General features: G+C 37.5%; 1 pseudogene; it reads left to right on the top strand.

The window, feature by feature from the left end:
- The first annotated feature begins 6,834 nt into the window (after positions 1-6,834).
- LOC118978746 (uncharacterized) lies at positions 6,835-6,941 on the top strand (annotated as a pseudogene).
- Positions 6,942-7,295: the final 354 nt, after the last annotated feature.

The following is a 7,295-nucleotide window of genomic DNA, read 5'->3' as shown; positions in this document are numbered from 1 at the left end:
ACCTCTGAATTAAGAGTTGGTGGCAATGTTAATCTAAATCTATGACAGTGATAGTTTTAAAGAACTAATCATAGCATGAGGTTGAATCTAGTGCATTCTATGTAATATTTCTTGTTAACACATGTCCTTAGAAAAATACATGAGTATCTGGACCACAGTATTTGTTAATTATCACTTCCATGTTTCCATGTTTACAATAATGACAGGCTGTTTCCACTTATTTCCTCCTTTGAGTTGGCTTACTGGAAGTAATATCTTTCACACCTTTGCAAGGTGGGGAAAAGTTGAGATGGAAAATAATCAGGATTATTATTAACATAACCTAAAGCTCAATGGTCAAAGAAATAAAGTGTCATATCTTGGAAGATGTTTGCAAAAATTCCTAAAAAATATCTACACAAGGCTTGTACTTTTCTCATTGCATCATTTGTGTTATTTGGAAAGTTGATGTACTGTGTTATAAATTGTCAAGGTAACAGAGAAAAATGACAACAATGATTTTGGAACTGTTCCATGCCTGGTAATATTTTGGCACACAGAAACTTTGGATACACGCTCCCACTTATTGTTTGCGACCATCCTATTAGATACATGATATTTCCCTTTCATAAAAGGAAACCTGGAGCTGAGTATCTTTAACTTTTTATGTTAGTGTATGATAGAGTATTCATTTAAACTCAATTCATTTTAGTCAATAAAGCTTACCTCTTTCTAATATATTGTTAGGCATACTAGGCTCTGTGTGTACATATGCACACACATCATAGGCTCGGTTTTATTTTATTCTCATTCTGTTTTGTCCTACCAAATTTGATTAAACATTAAAATGTATTATAATTTACTTAAAATACATTGGTTTATCATAATATTCACATATATACCATAGTACTTTATATGTTTAAAAGTACAGTAGAAAATATATAAATCATTTTTTATCTTCAAAGAATTTATGATATTTTAACAGATACATGTGAATAATAAAGACACAAGATGTGTAGATCTGTGTCTATTTAAATATGAAACTTTTTAGATTGGGGAAATATAGTATGAACATGGGGACAGATTGGCTATGGTTGTGGGACTAATGTCATCAACATAGTGCAAAAGAATAAGAATCAGAGACAGCAGGGTCACAGAGACATGGTTTCCCAAATTATAAAGAATAGAGATCCAAGATGGCTGTAGTGTAGCTGAAAGCTCCCTCCACTTGCTTCCAGACTCCGATCAGTCTTGCAGTTAAGCCACAGAGCAATCAACTTAAAAATCCTGTGGAGAGTGAGTGAGAGCATGGGTGTGTGTGTGTATGTGGACAAGAGTAGGGCTAGGGTATGAGTGGGCAAGAGCCTGCCCACCTACAGGGCAGTCAGGAGCAGGTGGCCCGGGCTTCACCAGCAACTGCCAATGATGTTGCTCAACTTGGCACTTCTGGCTGCGCAGATTCACTGTAGCTGAAGTTCAGCTCAGGAGCCCAGGGGCAGAGAGACATGGCCAGGGAGGTGCTGGCTACAGAAACAGTATGGTAGGAGAAGGCCCACCCAAGGTTAAAAATCACTGGAGGGAGCAGGGAGAGTACCCTGCCACTGCCTTGTGTTATAATATCACTACGAGACTCTTCGTAGCACCATTTGGGATATCTCCAGAGAGAAAGTTTATCTAAAACTGCTGGAGGATCTGATTAACAGTGGCCAGTGCTGACCAAGAGAGTGTGATTTTTAGGGAGGGGGAGCATATGGAAAACATGCCTCCCACAGAGCTTGGTGCTGTAGCATGGGGGCCGCACAGAAACTTTTAAAAGAAGAGTTGAGGCAAGACTCAAGATTTTGCAGGGACCTGGTGCGCACCTTAACCTGCAGACTTGCCCAGTAGCTCTGCCAACAAAGAACTCAGAGAGATAGTCTTGCTGAAGGGATTGTGACACCCAACCCAGCATGGCCGGTGAGCAGGGGACTGTACAGAGTAGAGAGTATGGGCCTGAGTCTCCTGCAAGAGAGGAGCAGGCTGGAGACTGAACGGGGCTGAAGCTGAACGCCTGAGATTTGCTGCAGTCAGGCAAGTCCACAAGCAGGTGAGACCAACTTCTACTCGTGGGATTACAGGCTCTGCATGTCAGTGAGGCCAGGTTCAGGAACTCTCTGCCAAGTACAATTCCCCAGCGGAAAGAAGAAAAAGCTCTTAAAGGGCTCTTTACCAGTCACTGCAAGCTATACTGATCCTTGGGTCCTGACCCACTGAAACCAGCAGAGGAGAGAGATTAGAGATAGGCACAATAAGGATTGTTCAGGACCTTACCCACCCTGGGCACCTAGACAGAGCTCCTGTCTGCACCAAGCATGAAAGAACTACCCACTTGTACACATATTCTTGAGAGAAAACAGACAGATAATTCACCAGAAACCACACATTATTGAAAAGAATAGACCAAGACATGTGGCAAGGGGTTAGGGAAATACTCCCATCATCTTCCCTGAGAACTAAACAGAGCTCCCAGGGTTCTCCCCCTCCAGATTGTACCAGAAGCCCCCTCTGGAGGCAGGTGGAGAAGGTGCTGGCAGTCTTCTTGGGTTATTAAATGAACCACTCCTGGGCTTGGGCTGATGGAAAACCGGCAGGGAAGAACACAGGGGACCAGCCAAACCTGAAGGAGAGAGCCACAGACTGGGGGTCACTTGTAGTCTCTAACAGGCTGCCTAGAGCTAGACTATGACACCACTTGATATTACCAGGAACAGATCCACAAGAAGACAACAGTGGTAAACACTGGATTCTACTCAGAAAAATTCCACTGCAGTCTTCTTCAGGATTTGCATTATTTTCTCTCCTGTATAGCTTTTTAACATTCATTTCATTTCCTTCAAGTTTGTGCCTATTATTTCACAAGTTTTTATAATTTAGTTTATTTCAAATCTTATATTTTCTCTTCCCTTCTCTTACTTCATTTTGCCTTCTTCCTACTTCTTCTTATTTTTGTTTTTTTATAAATTTATTTAATTATTTTCAAGTACAGTTTTCTGTCTATTACTCCCATCCCATCCCACCCCCTGTACTCCCCCCTCCCTCCCATTTCCACCCTTCTCAGTTATTGTCCATGTATCCTTTATATTTTTTCCTCTAAATCCCCTATTTCCCCTGAAATTCCCTCCCCTCTCCCCTCTGGTCGCTGTAAATTTTATTTTTTTGTTGCCATGACTTTCTATTTGTCACTCTTACTATTTCTCCCTGCTCCAGCCTTTCAAAATAATTTTCAATGCCATTAATCATCTCACACTGTTTTTCTCATTCTTAAAATACCCTTATTCTCTCTCCACCTTTATCAATCTTTTCTAATAGGTTGTTGATATGGTGGTTGTCATTGCATTTCTTCCATTTTATTTCTAGATCTTCATTATTTATGTATTTCAAATCTCAGGTTTTACTGTTCCTCTCTCCTACTCCATTTATCCTTCCTCTTGCCCTTTCTTCTTTTTTATTTTAAATTTTAATTTTTCTTGTCTTAGCTTGGTTTTCACTCCTCACTCTTAGTATTTTTCCCCCTTTATCCTCTCAAAATCATTTTTCTTTCCTCTAGGCATCTTATAAGCTTTGCTTTCTTTTTTCTTACTTATTCCCATTCTGCCTATTTTAATCTTTGATCATTTGTTGTTAATATGGATGTGGTAGATCTTTTTTTCCAATTTTGTTTTTTATTTCTTCACTATATTCTAAAAAAAAATAAACCTAGTACTATATTCTGCCTTCTTTCTCCATTCTGCCTTCTTCCATCCCTTTTTCATTTACAATGTAAATTCTCTTTTTCTTTGCCTTGTTTCTATTCCTCACTCTTATTATTTCTCCTCCCTCAACCCTCTCGAAATCATTTTTCTTTCACTTAGTCATCTCATATTTGTTTTTATTTTCTTATAATAGTTTTAATATCTTTATGCCTTTAGTAATATTTGCTCATTTACTGATAATAGTGTGGTTGTGGGTGGGGGTTATTTTTCTGGGTGTGGGTTTTGTTTCTGGGGTCATTTGGTTTTGTTCTGACAGCATCTGTACAACAGTGTACAAGACAGGGATGGACTGACTCTCAGTCAGCCAACCAGAGGGAAGGACCCACCAAAGAATGAAACAACAACTACCAAAACCCAATTACAACCAGGAAGCCCACATAAACGGCATAAAGAACATCCCAAGATTATCCAGATCAGGAGGTCAAGGATACTGCTCCATTGAGTCCCACAGGACTCCTACTACAGAAAGTCACTCCATGAAGATAGGGAGTCAAAGTAAATCAATAAAATACACAAAAATGAATAAGGAGAGTCACCTAAAATGGGGAGACAAAGAACAACCCCCAATCAAAAGCAAAGGAAGAATCCCCAGAAAGAGTGCTAAATGAAATGAAGACAAGTAAACTAACAAACTCTGAGTTCAAAATAATAATTGTAAGGCTGCTCAAGGGCTCAATGAGGACTCCAAGGAACTCTGTGGAAGCTATAAGAAACTTACCAAAAACTATACCAGCATGAGAAAGGACATAGATGCTAATAATAAGAGTCAGGAGGAAATAAAGAATTTAGAAAATAACTAAAATAAAGAATGCATTAGATGGAATTAAAAATAATCTAGATAAAACAAAGGATCAAATCAGTGAGCTGGTGGAAAAACATTCTTAGGCACAGCAACAAAACAAAAAAGATTCATTTATGAAGAAGATTTAAGGAAGCTGGAGGACAACGTTATGTACAATAATATTTGTATCATTGGGAAGCCAGAAGGAGAAGAAGAGGAGAAAGGGATAGAAAACCTGTTTGAAAAAGTAATGACAGAAAACTTCCTTAACTTGATGAGTAAAAAACTTCCTTAACTTGATGACTTCCTTAACTTGGAAGTCCAGGAAGCACAGAGGGTCCCAAATAAGATAAGCCCAAAGAGGCCCACTGCAAGACACAACATAATTAAAATGGCAAAATTTAAAGACGAAGAGAGAATCGTAAAGGTAGCAAGGGAGAAACAACTAATAACATACAAGGGAGCTCCACAAATGGTATCAGCTAATTTCTCAACAGAAACACTATAAGCCAGAAGGAAATGGCAAAAAGTATTCCAAAAGTATTCCAAGTAATGAGAAGCAAAGGCCTACAACCAAGAATACTCTACCCAGCAAGGCTGTAATTTAAAATGGAAGGCAAAATGAGGAGTGTCCCAGACAAAAAAAAAACATAACAGTAAAAGAATACATCACCACCAAACCAGCATTGCAAGAGGTGCAAAAGGGACTGCTTTAAGAAGATGAAGAAGGAGAGAGAGAGAAACACAGGTACAAAGGGGAAAATGGCAATGGATAAGTACCTATTAATAATAACCTTAAATGTAAATTGATTAATGCTCCAACTAAAAGATGGGGTAGCTGAATGGAAAACAAAACATGACCCACATACATGCTGTCTACAAGAGACCCACCTCAGAACAAAAGATCTACACAGACTGAAAGTGAAGGTATGGGAGAAAATATCCCAAGCAAATGGACATGAAAAGAGAACTGGGGTGGCAATACTTATATCAGATAAAACAGATTTCAAAACAAAGGCCATAAAAAGTGACAGAGAAGGACACTGCATAATACTTAAAGGAGTAATCCATCAATAACCCTTTTAAACATATATGCACCCAACATAGGAGCACCTAAATATACAAGGACAACTTTAGAGGACTTCAAAAAAGACATGTACAGCAACACGCTCATTGTAGGGTATTTTCACAATAATTTTTCAACAATGAATAGATCTTCTAAGCAAAGAGGCAACAAGAATATTGTGGCAATCAACACCACTCTAGAACAAATGGACTTAATCGATATGTACAGAACCTTTCACACCAAAGAAGCAAAGTATGCATTCTTTTCAAATGCACATGAAATATTTTCAAAGATACATTATATCATAGCACACAAAACAAGTCTTAATCATTTTAAGAATACTGAATTCATATCAAGCATTTTCTTGGACCACAAGGGCTTGAAACTAGAAATCAACCTCAAGGAAAAAAAGTGCAAAAACATTAAAATTCATGGAGACTGAATAACATGCTATTAAATAATGAGTGGGGTAGCAATTGTATCAAGAAAGAAATAAAAAATTTTCTGGGAACAAATGAACAAAAAATAGCCCAAAACATGTGGGACACAGTGAGGGAAGTCCTGAGACTTCCTTCATAGCAATCCAATCCTACCTAAAAATAATAAAAATACCTCAAACAAAAAACCTAAGCCTACATCAACAAGAAGCAAAGAAACAACAGAAAAACAAATCTCAGAACAAGTAGAAGGAAGAATTAAATGACATAGAGCCAAAAATTTCAAGGGATCAATAAATTCAGAAGTTGGTTCTTTGAAATAAATAAATAAAATTGACAATCCTTTAAACAGACCCATCAAGAAAAATAGAGAGCCGATCCAAATAAATAAACTCAGAAATGAAAGGCAGTAAGTTATGACTGACAGCACAAAAATACAAAGGATTGTAAGAAATCACTACAAAAAACTATATGCCAAGAAACTAGAAAACCTAGCTGAAAAGGATAAATTTCTAGAAATGTACAATCTTCCCAAACTGAATCATGAAGAAGCAGAAAGCCTGAACAGACCAAAAACAACTAGTGAAATTAAAACAGTGATCAAAAAATTCCTGGCGCACAAAAGCCCAGGACCAAACAGCTTCACAGGTAAATTTTATCAGATATTTAAAGAAAAAATGTCTTTCTTTCTCAAACTATTTCAACAAATTCAAGAAGAAGGAAAACTCCAAACCTTTTCTTATAAAACCAGTATTATCCTAATTCTAAAATCAGATAAAAATCGCTTCTCAGCCTTTTGGCTAAGATCAAGTGTAGTATCTGTTCTTATCAGTTTAAAATCAGATAAAGACACAACAAAAAAAGAAAACTACAGGCCAATACCTCTGATGAACAGACATGCTAAAAGCCTCAACAAAATGTTGGCAATCTTGATCCAGTAACACATTAAAAAGATCATACACCATGATCAAGTGGGATTATCCCAGGGATGCTAGGATCGTACAATATTCACAAGTCAATAAACACAATACATCACATAAACAAAATGAAAGACAAAAATCACATGTTTGTATCAATAGATGCTGAAAAACATTTAATAAAGTATAAGACCCATTTATTATAAAATGCTCAGCAAAGTGGGAATAGAGAGGGCATACCTCAATATAATAAGGGCCTTTTGTGAGAAACCTACAGCCAATATGATACTCAAAGGGCAAAAATTAAAAGCTTTCCCACTAAGA

The sequence above is a fragment of the Sturnira hondurensis genome, unplaced genomic scaffold (assembly GCF_014824575.4).
Source record: "Sturnira hondurensis isolate 20B ecotype Veracruz unplaced genomic scaffold, ASM1482457v3 Scaffold0022136, whole genome shotgun sequence".
In the NCBI taxonomy this organism is placed as follows: Eukaryota; Metazoa; Chordata; class Mammalia; order Chiroptera; family Phyllostomidae; genus Sturnira; species Sturnira hondurensis.
Note: the sequence above shows the minus strand (reverse complement) of the source record. Positions and strands in the feature narration are given on the sequence as shown.